The sequence below is a fragment of the Theropithecus gelada genome, chromosome 6 (genome assembly GCF_003255815.1).
Source record: "Theropithecus gelada isolate Dixy chromosome 6, Tgel_1.0, whole genome shotgun sequence".
Classification (NCBI taxonomy): domain Eukaryota; kingdom Metazoa; phylum Chordata; class Mammalia; order Primates; family Cercopithecidae; genus Theropithecus; species Theropithecus gelada.
In genome coordinates, this window is record NC_037673.1 from 84,003,499 (window position 1) to 84,021,172 (window position 17,674).

The window sequence follows — 17,674 nt, forward strand, 5'->3', positions numbered from 1 at the left end:
GCTGAAGGAGCAGAGTAGAGACTGAGGCAGGAAATGTTCTTTCTAAATTTTCCCATATCTTATTAAAGGGCCATGGGCAAATTAGGTTTTTCTCTGTCCAGGTTTGCCTTTCTGTGACATCAGGGAGCTATCTCAAAATTCTTTTTCTAATTCTCAGAAACCTAGGAAAATGAAGTCCCTTGAAAAACTCCAAGTAAGTCTAATCAGTAATTTTATTGTATGCCTTCCCCTCCCTGCCCTACTTTCCCACTTCCCTAAGGCATTTTCTGGGATCACCTACCAAATCAACTGCTTAAACATGAATCTCTGTTTCAGGGTCTATTTCTAAGGGAACCCAAATTATCCAGTGCCAGTTATATAAGAACTGATGATGGGCTACGTTATGGGTTGATTTATGTCCCCCTCTCTGGCCCCAAAATATATTGAAGTCCTAACCCTACCGTCATCCCCAATACCTCAAAGTGTGACCTTATTTGGAAACAGAGGTGTTGCAGATGTCATTACTTAAGGTAAAGTCATTGGAGTGGGCATTAATCCAATATGACTGGTGTCCTTATAAGAAGAACACAGAGAAGGGACATGGAGTGAGAGACACAGAAAGAAGGCCATGCGTTGACAGAGGCAGAGCTTGGCATATTGTACCTGCAAGCTGAGGAATGCCAAGGAATGGAAAACCACTGCCAGAAGCTAGGAAAAGACCAGGAAGGAGTTTATCTGGATGCTCAGAAGGATCACAGCCCTGCTGACACCTTGATTTCAGACTTGGAGGCACCAGAGCTATGAAAGAATAAATTGCGGTTGTTTTGCTTTTGTTTTGAGACAGGGTCTCACTCCAGTTGTCCAGGCTGGAGTGCAGTGGCACAATCTCGGTTCACTGCAGCTTCAATCTCCCAGGCTCAGGTGATCCTCCTGCCTCAACCTCCCAAGTAGCTACAGGCATTTGCCATCATGCCCAGCTAATTTTTGTATTTTTTGGTAGAGATAGGGTTTCCCTATGTTGCCCAGGCTGGTCTTGATCTCCTGAGTTCAAGCGATCAGTCCACCTCGGCCTCCAAACTGCTCAGATTACAGGTGTGAGAGTGGTGCCCTGCAAAATTTATGTTTTAAGCAATCTACTTTGTGGTACTTTGTTACAGCAGCCCTAGGAAACTAACATAGGTTGCAGTACCTATTTCAGGTGTTTTTCAAAGGCTGTATCATATCAACTGCTTATTTTCTCAATCAAAGGCTCCTTCCTCTTATCTCCGGGGAACCCCAGATTCCTTTGACTTTAATGTTTACTTCAATTTCTTCTTTTGTTTGGTGACATATTCATCACTATTCTCTGATTTGCTAACCTTGATTTCCCATTTAATTTTTACCTCTGCACTATACTTTGAATCAGGACAGCAGTTATCAAACAATAGTATGTATCAGAATTGCCTGGAAGTCTAGTAGAAATAGATTGTTGGATCTCCACCCCCAGAGTTTCTGATTCAGTAGGTCTATGTACATCCAAGAATTTGCATTTCTATCAAGTTCAGATTCCCAGATGCTGCTGATGCTGGTGGTCTGGGACCATACTTCAGGAATCAGATTTAGGGAGTTGTCAGAACTTCCTGCTCTAAATCACCATCTCTGACTCAGCCCGACTCCTTAACACAGTGATATCTTCTTCCACTCCCATTTTCCAAAATCAGTGGAGGATGAGTTCCAACAATAATACTGAATTCATATTCTTTTAAAATTAGCAGCACATAAGAGCTCATGGCTTTATGGTGCCAGAGGTTACCAGGAGCTCTGGATACATCCCATAGCCCTAATAAACATCTTAAACACTGCTACCCGATTCATATTTCCTTTTTGTGTGTATAAACTCATGGGGTACAAGTGCAATTTTGTTACATGCATAGATTGCATAGTGGTGAAGTCAGGGTTTTTTGGGTACCCATCACCCAATTGATGTTCATTATACGCATTAAGTAATTTCTCATCACCACCCCCTCCCTGATGCAAGTCTCCACTGTCTATCATTCCACACTCTATGCCCATGTGTACACATTATTTAGCTCCTCTTGATATGTGAGAATATGCGGTATTTGTCTTTCTATGCCAGTATTTCTTGAACTCCTTGCCTCAAGCGATCCTCCTGCCTCTACCTCCCAAAGTGTGAGGATTACAGGCATGAACCACAATGCCTGGCCCAGACTCATATTTCTAAAGCAAAAACATGATTAGGAAATTTATCTGCCTAATTATTTTTTTTTAAGATCAAAATTCAAACTCCTTGGCATGATCTTTGCAATGTGTGGTAATCCCACTGGCCTAATTCTCCAACCTTGTCTCCCATTTCTGGCCTATGGTGGAAAGAGTATACACAGAGAAACAATATTTATTGAGCACGTACTAGAGGCCGGTATTGTCTCAGTTATATTATTTCTGTGATCTCATTTTGTCATCACACAAATCTACAAGTAAGAAATATTGATTTTAAGCAATTCATTTTGATTTAAAGGAGGACATTGAGACATAATCAGCTACAAAGATGACTGAACACAGACACTGCCTCTGATCATCCACACCTGGATTCAAACTCAAGTCTAAGTAATTCCAACACCCTTTCCATCCTGTGGTCTCCTTACTTGGAATGACCAAATATCCTGGTTTACCTGGGACAGTTCCTTCTTATTCTTATTGTCCCAAAATAGTCAGGAAAAGCACCCCTTTCACTCTCAAAAGTATCATTCTGATTTTATTGGTGAAGTGCATGGTCACTCTGCCTATACTGCAAATCTACCATGCTGTCACATGTTTCAGGAACGCAATATACTTGTTAATGATTCCATTTCTTTCCCAGTGCTGTTTCTTCTGCCTAGAGTGTTATTCCTTTCCCTTTGTCTCCTGAGAAAAATATGTCCCGCTATCAGGACTCATCTTCTTCATTGTCTCTGGGAATTCTCCCCATTCCTCTAACTTCACACAGGAGGTCAATACCCTTCTCTGTGCTCCCCATACCCCCATGTTACTGCTCTTCTTTTACATATTTTTGAATACTTGGCTGTCCTCTCTGTCAGCCTGTGAATTCCTTAAGGTTTGTACTGTACCTTAATTATCTGTATATCCACAGTGCCAATAGTTTTGCATGGCTCAGAGAAAATCTTAAATATGTGTTGAATAATGGGATAAATGAAATAATAAATTTGAAAGATCTAGCTGTTTGCAACAATTACTATAAAAAGTGGAAGCAGTCTCTTCTAAAAGGAGTGAGCCTATTCTAGCTGGATCTGATTTACTGTACCGGGAGGCTGCTTAAGTTCTGAACAGTTATTCAGAGAGCTTCGGACCCTGTATCAGCACTCATACCCAGGCCATCCTGTTTTATGGAGTGGTTCTCCTATTTGGGGTCTGAGATGTTGTTACCAGTTTTCTGGACTGCTCTCTACTTCTTTAATGTGCCTCATGCTCATTTAAATATTTTCCCATATTTGCTTAGGCCTGTGGTTAAGAGTCAAACTGCCTGGGTTTGAATTTGTGCTCCACTATCTCTTAGATGGGTGACTATGTGAAAACCTCTTAAGTTTCCTAAGCCACAGTTTCTCCATTAAAAAATTAGTAAAATTGACTGTGCCTCATTTAATTAAGTTTTCAAAGGTACTTAACATAGTAGCTGGAACTTAGTAAGAACCCATAAATATTAGTTATGATTTTTATTAATAGTATTATTATTCCTTCATTATGCCTAAGCTTTCCTACCAGACTGAAAACTTTGTTTCCTCCAATGATCTATTTTTGTCCATCAGGCCTCATTAATTTTGGATATCTCAATATATGTTGTATTCCCTGAATAAGTCCAACAGACTGTGAATGACTCTAGATATTCCACCACTTCTCTGGGCTCCTACCATCTCCTTGGCTAGCACTAATGCTATTCCATAGAAGCTTTTTAAGTCAACCTCTGTTTAACTGACTCATCAGATTAACTGACTGTCTTTGTATGGTTGCTCTAGAAGACAGAGCCTGAGGCAGGGATTAAAGTGATGACTCTAGGGACATATAAGCCCAGGGTAATAAAGATGAAGAGAAAGAGAGAAGTGAGGCAATAAAAGACATGGAGTAATGCAAATCATTATCATGATGGTCGCCACTTCACTCGGAGTTCAAAAGAGATGACAACAGTACACAAGGCAGACTTTACTCAGCACAAAGGGACGTCTTCCTAAAAAGGTTATAAGGAGAAGCTTACCTTGTTGCTGTCCCTGGAATGAAGAAACGAGAGATTCACCTGCAAGACGCCTCCCATCTCTCATTTCCTATTGGTCATGATTCATCATACAAGGAGACATCTTCTAGCACTGTCAATGGACTGATAGGCCCCCTGGTAACCACTCAGGAGGCCAAATCCCATGCTTGCAACATGGCATTTTATTCATATCTAAAGTGGAAGGGTGATTTGTTACAAGTAAATACCACCTGAGAAACAGAAGAAGAAATGTCAACTAGGCGATCTGAGAAGATACACATGATTTGTGTCCAATATACTGATTCTCTGGGCCTTTTGTAAAAGTCTCAAAACTCATGACAAGTAGGCTATTCTCTAGAATTCTCTAGTCTTGTGTTTTAACTTGATGAATTACATGCTTGTAAGAATCACCTATGTTTGTTCTTAAATTGTTTCCGCCATTTGTGCTTGTTATTTGAATTATACAATTATTTAATTAAATACCACACGCTAGTAAAATATGAGTGTGAAAAGAATGAAAGGTGTTTGTATGGAAATGAAAGAGTATTTTCAAAAGTCTCAATAAAGGTAAGTCTCTTGAAAAAGGTTTGCTAAGAGAGATGAAAGTGAAATGTTTGCAAAGGGCAATGTTAAGAAGCCAGAAGAGTCTGAACTAATATTGTTTCACCCATGCCTTTGCATTCTTCCTGCATAGAAAAATCCTGCATAAAGCATTATCTATTTGGTATTGCACAAAAGACAATATGGAAATACAGTCAGCATACTCATCATTGAAGAAAAGTCCTGGCTAACAAAAAAAAAAATTGGTCATTTTGTATACATTTTTTTATTAAAAATTAAAAAGAACTTTTAATTAAAATTAAAATTAAAAAGAACATTTAATTATTATTTAAGATTCCTTGCTTTAACCAGCTCTTTTGATTTACCAGCTATAAAAGCATGGCTTGATTATGCTGTGGTAGCAAACAACCCCCAAATCTCAGTGAATGATATGACAAATCTTTATTACTTGCTCACTTTAAATCTGGAGGCTTTGTAACCTATCCTCCATGTGTAGCATCTGAAGCACTTACTATATGAAGCATGTGCCATCCTGGGTCAATATGGAAAGGAAAGAGAAAACATGAAGAATCCCATGTAGGCACGTTAATGCCCCCTAAGATTGATGTACTTCACTTCTGCACATTACCCAAAGCAAGCCACATGACTACCCCTAAATTCAAGGAGGTGGAGAAGCATAATCCTCCCAGGTGCCAGAAAAGGAGAAGAGCTGGAAAAACCAGGGAGCAGCAGTGGTGTTCACCACACCAACCTACTGTGCCAGGCATATGGAGTACGAGGGCTTCTACTCAATCAAGTGAAGGAGGCTGAGGCAGAGAAATACACTGTTTTTTCTTTAAATAATTAAAAATAAATATTTAAAATTGGTAACTTAGTGGCTATATTTTCAAGGCTATTCTTTATTTCCGGGAGCTTGTAACCAATTAATTTAGTACTATATATACCCTATCTCAGGTCCAGCTTCTTTGACCTGAGTCTACTTACAATAAACAACAGCTTCAGTCCAACAACTAGGTCATGGAGAAAGCCGGGGAGTAAGAAGGAGGTGTCCCTCTCTTGGCTGTTGTATTTTCAAAAGAACGCTTTGGTTAACTGATAGATGGCTTCTTTATTAGAAGCAGTAATACCTCTAAGTTATTACTTTGCCTTCAGAAAGAGTAACAAATTGTGCCTATATTTAATTTTTTTTAATTTCCATGAAAAATTGGTGTAATTTTCAATCTACTTACGCTATGTTGTGAGTCATTAGTGGTAAATTAAATAAACCAACTTATATTATAATCAAGTTATACTATAATATAAAAATGTCAAGCTGGGAGGTGTAGAGATCAAGTCTATTTACGGTGCTAAAGAAAATCCAGCTGCTTTTTCCTTTTCCATTAGTCTAAGCAGCAGCCAAGTGTGATGGATTTTGGAGGGATAGGAAGAGAGACTGTGTGGGTCGAAATAGCTTCTCGGGTGATTCTGATTGGCCCCTGTCTAGCTAAGGGCCTGGCAGTAGGTGGAAAAGTCACAGCACTTGGGAGAACATTGGCTTGACTACTTACTATTTCTTAACCTGGAGCAAATTGCCTTCAGTCTTAGCCTCAGTTTCTTCATCCAATAAGCCTTTTATCTCATAGTGTTATTTTAAAGATTAAATAAGATAATAACTATAAAGAGCCTTAATGCTGTGCTTAAAAACTAGTTTGAAACATTTTAATGAATTCGGGGCAACAAGGGCTTAGTTACCACCAAAATCTTCAAAAAAAAATCCACAATTAAATCCAACATTTAAAATAACAAGAACAAAACACTTACTGTGTGTTTAGAATTTAGACTCATGTGTCTACTACTTAATTTCTACTGCCTGAAATTTTTTTATCCTTTGTGCGTATTGTGCTCAAAATTAGAGAAAAGTAGTTTACAAACTGTGCATCACTACCCATTCGTGGGGAATGAAGGAAATGTGTAGGTTGTAACCAGCATTTTTAAATGAAATAAATAGAATAGAAAGAATCAGAACACATCACATGGTTTCTTAGTAAGAATTGTGTGCATTGTGATAAATGGGTCATGATTTAAATGTGTTTCCTATTGTACTTAAAATTTAAAAATAATAATAATAAACAAGTCCAAATGAAATCTGGTACATATTTCTATCAAATAAATCTGATTTTATTTCACTACCTTTTTAATGTAGAATAATGAAATATAAAATGTTTTAGCCATCCACCCAGCCAAGTTTTTCTTTAGTAATTCCTGTATTATTATGTATCCTTTAGAGTGACTTTTACACAGCTAGTATGTCAAGAAAAGCAAATGTACATGATATTGGACAAGAAGTGATTACACAGTACGCCCAAGTTACCATTGCTTAGAGGAGATTTAAAGGTGTTGCATAGGCACTGCCAAGGCACCAAGGAGATGGTGGATCCAATTAGATTTACACTCTTCACAGGAGAGACTTGTCCCACTTAGGTGGCTTTAAAATGTCTTTCTATGTCATGTAAAGAACAGAATGCAACACCAGAGGAGAGAAAACATCTTGTCCTAGAGACCAGAGGCACAGAGACCCTCTGAGCAGCAAAGTGAGTCTTGAAGCAGTAAAGCCTCGCTGGTTGTGGCTGACCATCTGGGACGAGGTCACCAACCCAGGATCCACAGATTGGGCCAGCATAGAGACATTTCTCTGAAAGACATGACAGCAGAGACTGATCACCGCGTGCATTGTATAAACTTTGTAGATCATTGTCCCTGATTGTTCAGAGTCAATCATCTTTAGTTTTCATTCCAGCCTTTAGTCATTCTCAAGAAATCAAGAAAATGTCATTTTTGTAATATTCTGAGTTCAAGAATCTCCCCACACATGGGGAGCCATGTCTTCCAGAGTATGGGAAAAGTATGGGGGATTTAATTTACCAATTAAATCAGAATTTTGCTGCCCTGTGTGGACTAAACCAGGTAAGCAGCCTCTTCTCCAATCCTGCTTCAGTGAGGCTTATGTCTGCATGGGTGTGCTACTCATTGAACACAAATATAAAGGTACCCACCAGACAAGGAGTTTTTCTGGTTCATCATTACACTGCAGGTTGCCATGAAGGAGTCACAGGCTGTGGCTTCCATGAAGCTCGTGACAAATTTAATACCCTATTACTTGTGTTGTCTGCACTAGCACTTCATTTGGTGACATCACTGGGTACAACTAAAGTTGAAATTTGTGTGACATTTTTGCAGGTGTTGCTTTTCACCAAAAATGTTATTTTACATAGTTTAGCCACAGTGCAGTGCTTTAAGTCTAGAACTAAACCTCAGGAAATCTAATGAGGTTGAAAAGAAAAGTGAAAGTTAACGGCTGCAGCTTTAACAAAGGCTCATCCTCCCTCAGGCTCTAAAGAGTCAGTAACTGAGTTCCGTAACTGAAAATTAAATTAGAAGAAATGCCACCTCTGCAGCTACAGCTACCTTTAGCATTAACAGTAGCATTAACAGTAATATAGAATGGGATGGGGGTAGGGGGTTCCGCTCAATAGAGCCATCAGGAAACTTTCAGAGCCTTTAAATGGGGTGGAATCTGCTCTTACACCATGTTTTAAGCTTCCTGTCGTTTTATATTTTGCCCTCTCTCTAGCCTTCATTTCCCTCATAGACATACCCTTGTCATATTTTTTCTGTTCTCTCCTTTCTGCTGTTTTTTTTCCCCCATTACAAGTCTTAATTTCCATTTTCTTCTCTTCCCCCACTGCCACCTTTTTTTCCCTTGATTCTCTGAGTTTGTTTTCCCTTCCCTCCCATATTTACATCTTTACAGGAATAATTTAACTGATGACAAGGTTTTTGTGATTTGCCTTGTTCAGAATCTGGGAGAAAACAGTTAAGGGTTCGCCAGGGCATAAGGCTTTTGACTTTATCTGGTCACATCAAATGAACAGGAACCACTTTCTCAGGATCGTATTATCACAGTAAGTGATAAGGATGTGCAGGAAGAACTTATGAGCAGTGGCTCACATTAAAAAAAAAAAAAAAGGCTGGGGGAGGAGTGGCAAGAAAAGAAAACAAATTAGCCTTTGTCAGACTCCTCCCCATTCTTCAAATAAGCATCTCTAAAAAACAATCAAGCAAGGTTGTCAGTTTGGCCAAAAATCAGCAATGCTTTAATATAATAAAATAGTACTGCCACCGTTTACTTCTAAACAAATTGCAAAAGAACCTAACTATATTATATAGCTATAAAGAAATAAAGGCTATTTTATCATAATTTGATTATGCTACAAAGCACTATGCATAGCAATTCGTGGATCTAATTTTAGTAGTAATAATCTCTTGCCCTGTTATGTAAATGGAAAAAGACTTTCTACAGGCTTCAGATAGAGATAAGCTTAAGATCGAAAGCATGCAAAAGCCATGGTTCAATTACTCTAAAGTGATCTGCATCATATGTTACAGTACATCTTTCTGCCTTTGCACAAAAGCTCGTATCTGCTGCAAATTAGCCATCCTTTTCTAAATGCTACAGATGTCCTCTGAGAGTTAACTGATTCAAATTAAACCAAAATCCTGCAACTACAAAATAATAAGGAGCATTTAAAAATTTTTCAAAATGCTTTTCCCTTACACAGTTTTCCCCAATTTTTGCACCCCCTCTCCTTTTAAAGAAAAGACAATTGAACCTTTACAAATACAATTAGTTTTCATTCCCAGGCCAATCCATTTTGTGTAAGGATAAACTACCAGGATGATCCCATTCCATGTTAAGTCTCCACAGGCCACAAAGATGCAAGCCCAGACCAGACTTCTCAGGTACTAGCCTGGCCCCCAGCAGACAAAACTCTCACCCATATCTTGGAATACAAGTCTCTAGAAGTAGAGCACTTCACCAATCCTTATTCCCCAGTCTCTTTGGTTGCTCATCGAAATGAAGTTTATATTAATCAAAAAGTTAGCAACCCCACAGAGCACTGGGGCTTCAGAGATAGCTGGAGCCACCTATTGGAAGTACCAGGCTTCCATCTCAGCTGACTCATTTCCTTGCATCTCTCTACAACTTAGCTTTAAGTTGTAGACAGTCCTACTGCAGACGGTCTTTTCCCATACTCTGGAAGACATGGCTGTAAATCCCCATCAACTCCTCTTCCATAGCTTCACCACACAGGAAGGCACGGCCCTCTGCCCTACACACGTGTATAGGATATCCTGAAGGAGGACCCTCCTAGGCCCTCCTTAAGTCAGTTGTTCCCTCTATGTGGGCTCTCACCCCCACAACACCCACTATGTCTTGGGAAATTACCCTGAATCAGTAGTTTTCACTAAGACTGATTGGGATGGGAATGCAATTTCCTAGCGAAGAAGTGGGTTTTGTATCCAGAAGAAAAAAGGTTTAAAATAGTATATTTCCATTCTACATGGGCTGTGGCTTTCTCAGTTTTTGTGAAGACCAAAAGAGAGAGAGAGAAAAAGAAAGAATAGTTAGATGTTGATGCTTGAGGTTAAGTGCATTGTTTTTAGCCCTTTACCCTATAATTTAATAATTACTGTTGTTGGAGGTGATGGATATCCTAGTTACCCTGATTTGATCATCACACATTGTACACATGTATCAAAATACCACATGTACTTCCAAAATATGTACAACTATGATATAGCAATAAAAATATTTTTAAAAGTTAAAAATTAAAAATTATCACTATTTCCAAAATTTTTCCCTTATCCTAGGATTTTATACCTATTGTTGTTCCCAAGAGGAAAAAATTAGATAGATAGATAGATGGATGGATGGATAGATAGATAGATAGATAGATGATAAACAGGAGATAGATAGATGCTAGATAGATAGATAGATAGATAGATAGATAGATAGATAGATAGATAGATAGATAGATAGATAGATAATAGAGATTAAAGCCTTTTCAATGCTGACTTTCAGTGATCAAGATCCTAAATACTTCTAGAGAGCAGCAAGGATGGGATATGATGTTTTCTGTTGATTAAATTAGAACTGTTATATCTGAGTAATGCATGAGAGAATATAGAATGCTTATTGTACAGGTGTATTATTTTATTACTGGGTCTTTACATCTGTTACATCTTTAAGATCTGTCCTCACCCAGCCTTCCCGAGCCACTCTACACCCAGCCCAGGAGGCATCATAATATAAAATGGTAAACCCATTGCTAAATTCTCTGGGTTTTTTAAAAAAATTTCTATATAAATATTGGAATTAATCACAAACTTCAATCCTCTCCCCAAAATGGAGTTCTATATAATTTTCAGGAATATAAAGAGAAGTTGTTATTTCAATCCAAATTGTAATACGTTTTTTTCTATACCCCCAAAAAGTTTTATTGTACTTTTCCTATATGCTCAAAAAAGTTTTATTATATTTTTAACTTGTATGTTTATTGTTATTAAACTTTGTTATACATAACACTAGAAACTTTAACATTAATGTTATAAGCAATGTTGTTAGGTTGGGGAACTTGAGCTTTAATTCAAGTCTTATTAGATCACTGACTGGCTACATGGCATTGGTTAGGTCACTTACTGTTTCTGGGCCCCAGTTTTGTCATCTAGGACATAATACAAAACATGCAGAAGTCCTTAGCAAACTCTAACATGATGTACAAAAATATGCTAAAAATAAGGTATTGCATCAGTCAGGATTCAACCAGAGAAGCAGAACCAGTATGCATATTTTTATGTGTATTTTATATTTTTATATATGTATTTTAAAATACATATAAATACCTTCTTTCCCCTGCCCCCCGATTCCATCCCATCCTGAGCTCTTCATCATTAGAAATGCATTTATCTATTATGAGCTAGTTATGGACAAAAAGCAACATCACATCATCATGATTTTGCTTTAGTTTTGGACAAAAGATGCCTTTATATATGTATTTTAAAAATACATATATAAAAATATAAAAAGCATATATACATATATACATATGTACACACTTATCCATGTGTATGTATGCACGTGTATGTATGTGTGTGAGTGTATTTACTTATTACAGAGAATTTCTGGCTGAGCAGTCATTTTAATTACATTTGGAAAACCCCTTCCCAGCAGCACCTACACTAGCATTTGATGGAATATCTGGAGGATGGTGTGTGTACACTATTAAATGACAGCTGCCTCTCTTCTGTCTTTCAACTCTTGTGAGAGAATCTCCTTTAAAGTCCACCCTAACCAGAAACACACTTGAACGGGAATTCTGGGGAAAGTGATTTAACATAGCCAAGATGACACATCACAAAGCCATCTTGGGTATCAAAAAGAAAGATTCTATCCTAGAAGACAAAATGAGTGACCTATTCTACTAATGACCAACATAGCCCAAGGAGTAATTCTCTGTTCTTGTTCATCTCTTCCCCTTCCCATGCACATTCTAGTTGACAGGCAGCACACCTACATCATCTTTGTCCCAAATGAATGTGGTACACATTGAGGGAGGCTTGCTTTTCCTCTCCTTGATCCTATCCCTTCCAGAGTTCTTCATCATTAGAAATGCATTTGTCTATTATGACCTAGTTATGGACAAAAAGCAACATCACATCGCCATTATTTTGCTTTAGTTTTGGATAAAAGATGCCTTTCTTTTTCCCTTAGAAGTCATCCTGGTCCCTCCTCCTACTTTCTTTACACTGCCATTCTCCCTTTAGGCTTTGGCTTTGAGGAAAAGGTTAACTGTGTATTTTTAAGTACATTCTCTCCTCCACTGTTTCTTTCTTCACTCTTCTGAATTATAGGGAGTGTACAGGTCAAAGCACACTAAGAATGGGGCTATTTGAAGAATTTTTTTAATGCATCCACTAAATAAATAGACCACTGGGTATTTCTTGGTAATTTTCTAGTGATTCTCAATAGTGGAAGAAGCTTTTGACACTACAGGTGCCCAGGGCCTGACTAAAATGAAGTTTAACTTATTGTCCATTATCTCTCTAGCACTGAGGGTCATTCTCACAAGCTATAGCTTCAAGCCTTTCCCAATGGCTCCTAATCCTGTATCTGAAGAGACAACAGAGGCCACATTCAGTGTTTCAGTATCAGGTCACCCTCCTGCCAGCCCTGCTGTAATCTTGCTGCTACTTTCCAGGATCACGACAAGTTCTTTTTTACTCCACAGTGACCCAACCTCTGCCACACAGCTCTGTCCTAATACTCTGGGTCTCCATCCTACTGTACCAATTTTCTGCTTGATTCTCTGCTTCCACTCTGACACCTAGAACTTTGACTTGCCCCTCCTGCCAAGGCTGCCGAGGCTTGTCAGCTGCCTCTGAATGTCAGTTGCTGTGACTGGGTATTCACTACTAACAGCAGGATCCTCCAGAAGATTTCATGGAGGTTCCATCTGCCTAAATCACTCATTAGTCATTATTAGGCAAAAACCAGCTCATGTCCTTTCCAACCCTCAGTCAAAACCTAGCCCTCTTCCACACACCTGCTAATGCATACACGTTTTGCCTGCTTGTGGGTCAGTCTCACTCTGATTGTCCAACTGTCCAAAATGCCTCTGAATATCTACTGCCAGCACTTCCCTTGGGAGCTTACCTTAGGCTCTGTTTGGGTTCTCAGTTCCAGGTCTTATCAGGCAGATCCATTTTAATGCCAATCAAACAGCTGTGTTTAATAATCATGAACATGTGACTTTTTTCCTAGAGATGCAAAAATCATAAGACGCTAAAGTATATGAAGAATAAATTTCACCAAATCTTAATGTTTCTATGTTGACAAAATAATTGAATACAGAGCTCTTAAAGACCTTAGTGAAACAATCATGGGTGTTGATTAGAACAGTTTATGCTAACTGTTATATACTAACAGTATGTAGTTAGTATAGAAAAGTCTTGATTGCTTGCTTGCTTGCTTGCTCTTTCTTTCTTTTTTGCTCTTCTTTCTATTCTTTCTTATTCTTAAGCACCTGGTTTTGAACCAGAAATTGTGGTAAACATAGGGAGTACAAGATGAGTTTATGTATCTATAATATACATGCCCAAACACATGTTACTGGCCCTTTCAGTTCTCACATCCTAAATAATGAAACAAATGGAAAAAATAATAATAATAATTACCGCTCGTGATGAGAGCTCACAGAAACAAAAGTGCATGATTTTGTCTAGAAATGTGGGCAGGAGGCATTTTAAAGAAATGAACTTCAGTTGACTTTTGAGGAATGATTGGAATGAATCAGCAGGCAGATAAGTGGAGAAAAGGACTTTCCAGGTAAATGGAATAGAAGAGAAGAGACATAAAGAAGAATGTGGTACCTTTGGGGAACTGCAGGGTTTTCTCTATTGCTGGCATCTAGGACTGGTCCAGGAACAGGTGGAAGCAATGAGTCTGAAAAGGTAGACAGGTCTTAATACAAAAAGTTCTTTATAAGTCATGTTAAGAAATAAGGACTTTGTCTTGCAAGTGATAGGGAAGTTTGGGGAAGATGCTAAGCAGTGGGGTGACATGAATTTGTTTTAGACCAAAGGGAGGTATACAGAAGAGGAGAAGGCAAAGAGTTAGATAATTCCAGGGAAAGTTCAAACAAAAAGCTTTTGAAAACCTAAGAAAAGTAGTTGCAAAGAAAACAGAAAGGAGTGGAGGTTAGAAATAAAATATTTGGTGTCTAGAGAATACAATAGTAGCTACAGGTTTAGATGAGTAGAAGAAGAATGTATAAAGTAAGTTGAGAAAATTAAAGAAGACACATTTCTAAATGGGTACAGAATCCTTCACTTATTTCAGCTGAGGTCTCAATTTCCCCTAAGTAAGTATGTGATGCTGGCTGTCCATCTTGTTCTTGGTGATATTCTTTTCTTATTTGATATGACCATCTTTACTGGAATATAAAGTCATTAAAAGAAGAACTTCATTTTGTTCATCTTTCAAGCACCAAACATCTTGGAATGAAGTAAGGGTTCAGTCTTGAATAAGATATGATGAAAATCAAAATGGGTCAAGTCAGTGTATCGCATCCAGGTTGTGGGTTGGAGTCTTCAATTCTTGCTAGGTTGAGGATATTCCAGGCCCGTGCATCACTTATTTTTCTGCTTAATCTGCTTTAGCATTTCTTATAACAAAATGTCAGGTAATGATAGAGTTTTGTGTCAAATTTCTGCTTGATGTCCAATGACTGCCTTTATTTTTGTGCTGGCTGTTTAGAAACTCTTTTTTCACTTTAGATGTGTCTTTCAGTTCAGAGTCATCAGCATACAGCAGTCCCAAATGACTCTCTCAACGACTTTTAAGGATCCTCACAGCCAGAAGAACCTCTCAGAGGATCAGAAGCACAGTCTAATACCAGCTTACAGATTCCTTATTACATCCTTACGCATGAATAAAACAAGCTAGACCTATTATGCAGCTATTTTCTCTTCATTGGTGACTGGGAACTGATCTTAAAAAAATTACGCAAAACCCAGCACCCCATCTTATATAACATTCTCTCCGCAGCTGAATTAGTCAAGTTATAGCAACTGTGCCATCCTCTTGTCCAAAACACCCTGCAATTCTAGGACTACACAGTGGGCAAAATTAGAATGTAGTCAATCCACAACATCCCTGACAAGTACCGTGCCAGAGCAATTCAATGTCTAGACTAGTTGTTTCAGTCAGGAGATTAACTGGCTTATCTTAACCCCAAGGGCAACCTTTGGCTCACATCCAGGAAGTCAGCAGTTTTCAGGTTAGCCCCTGACAGATCAAGCCATCAGTCGTTTGCCTAATCCCAGCATCATACACAGAATTACAGAACAGGACTTTTTTCCACACAATTTGGGGTTTTAGCTGTTTTCTCCTTAAGGTTTAACATATGATCTTAAAAAGCATTTTTTTCAACAAAATATTGGTTTAAATTTTCAGAAAAACTGCATGCTGTTTGGAAACATCACAATTCTTTAGTGAGAAAGAAAATTTTTAAATATATCTATATTTATAAAATGTCTTCTTAGAAACATTGCTTTACAAAAAATTAACTAATTCTAGAAAACCAAAATATGTTCCTGTTTCCTCATGATTTACAGCAATGTTCTTCAAGGTCCTCTTTCTTTCTTAAATGGGCCAAAATGAATTCAATGCCCCACACAAAATTTCACCTTCGAACTGACTTGATTCATGACTCTTGTTAATTCTATTTGCTCAGAAATTCTACTTTAATTATTTTGAAGAGTTTTTGTGGAGCCACTAGAGTTTTTACTTTGCCACTGTATCATGGTTATAGGCAAGGAAATTTTAATATATATTCTCAAAGAGAAATTTACTTGTAACATTATACTATAATAATCACAGTTTTCAAATGCATATTTTTAAAAAAATCTATCACAGAAGCTGGAATGACTGAGTTGCACTTTTTTTTTTTAAAGTTCTTGACAATATTTCAAGGACTGAAATTGGTGTTGGGCTGAATTTTGTGCCATGATAGATAGTGTACAAAGCACATTAATTGGCAACAGCACGTTCTCTATAAGACAGATAGTACTCATTCAGAATGTCGGTAAATATCTCCTGAATGCCTATGTGCCAGGCACTATCCTAGGCTCTAGAAAACAAGACAAATGATCAAGAATTCACAAATACATTATTTAAATAATAACTGTGTATCTAATATACATTATGACTGCTCTGTGTTATAAATAAAATACATGTATTACGTATGGATGTTTTACATGTAATACCCACTGTTGCACATACACAGGAAAAGCTTCAGCTGGCATTTAAAAGAGGATGCTTAATGAAAACATCTCCTTAACTAAGATTATATTTAGCACTGACTTGCCAGAACTGTGTTTGTCAAGTCCATTTTCCTTTGTATAAATGGACTACAATGTGTAGCTTCAGTCTCTTAAACTTCTGGAAAGCATATCTAAAACATTTAAAAATCTTGTGAAACTAATGTTTGCATCGAAGTCAAAGTTTGTGTTTGAACTTTAAGAATACACTAGAAAATAACTTCTAATCAGGCCTAGAAAATGTAGTGGATAGAAGTGCTGAGCCCTTCCAGTTTTGAAGACCAGTGTGATGCAATGGAATGAGCATGGGAAACAGTTTAAATTTTGACTCAAACTTGTGCACGACACTTAACCCTTCTGGACTTTAGTTTCCCCCTTATAAAAAAGCAAAGTTGGTGGAGCTGTCCCAGAGATGAGCTCTGAGCTCTCACCCTCTAGTTCTACACATTCTATTACCTTAGGGAAGTGGGAAACAGAATCCATTCCAGGGCAGAGTTAGCTAAAGAGAGTGTCATAGAAAATATGAATAAATGAAGACTAGGATGGGCATACTTCACATTGCTATCATTGTGAATGTTGAAATATCAAAATTTCCAGATAAAAAGTACAAATTCTTTTTTAATTTTCATTGTGTCAAACATCTGCAGGTTTGAAAATATCAAGAGATACTTTTCAAACATGCATTTAACCTGCTGTGTTCTATAAACCAAGCTATTAAATCTAAAGATCAGTGCTGAATAAAGCTGCTAGTAGGATGGCGATTAATTATAGTTAATGTTTTGACCCCTCGCTCTTTGCCAGGTATTATGCTAAGAGCTTGCTTAAATTATTTTGTATTTTTAATGCTTGCTTTCAACAAGCATTAGTTCATTAATGCTATCTATGTGATATTATTTGTATCCCCATTTTATAGAAAAAAGAATCTTAGACTTAGGCTAAATAACTTGCCCGAAATCATTCAGTAACAGCTGTGAAATTCTACGCCACATCTGTCCAGCTCCAGAGGACAGGCTGTTAACTGTGATCTTCAATATTACTGATACTCAATATTGCTGAATTCAAAAATTTATAAAATTATGTACAATTGTTCTTTTTAAAAACAGAATGAAACTTGTAATACATTTATCAAACATAATGCTACTTTATGGGACTTTTATTGGGGCTAGCTAAGGGGCTTTATGGACTCAAAAATTG